The sequence below is a fragment of the Plasmopara halstedii genome (genome assembly GCF_900000015.1).
Source record: "Plasmopara halstedii genome assembly, contig: Scaffold_322, whole genome shotgun sequence".
Lineage (NCBI taxonomy): Eukaryota > Oomycota > Peronosporomycetes > Peronosporales > Peronosporaceae > Plasmopara > Plasmopara halstedii.
The window spans coordinates 1,588,438-1,588,693 of NW_020187243.1; positions in this window are offsets into that span (position 1 = coordinate 1,588,438).

Here is a 256-nt window from a genome sequence, read left to right on the forward strand (position 1 = left end):
AGAGTTCAACCAGACCTGAACCAACATCAGGTTGAGGTTATAGAAGGTTACGCTCAAGTTCACGTAGCAACCAGTCATTTCAGACAGCATAAGTAGGAGTCAATCACTTTCCATTTCCACTCTCCGACAACAGTACCGTTCTCATTCTCTCCACTCTCGAAATTTAAGAGGTTATGAGCCCAACAACAAATGATGCGGGCGACATACTCCGCGAAGACAACTACTTCGTGTGGGAGTTTAACGCACGAATGAAACT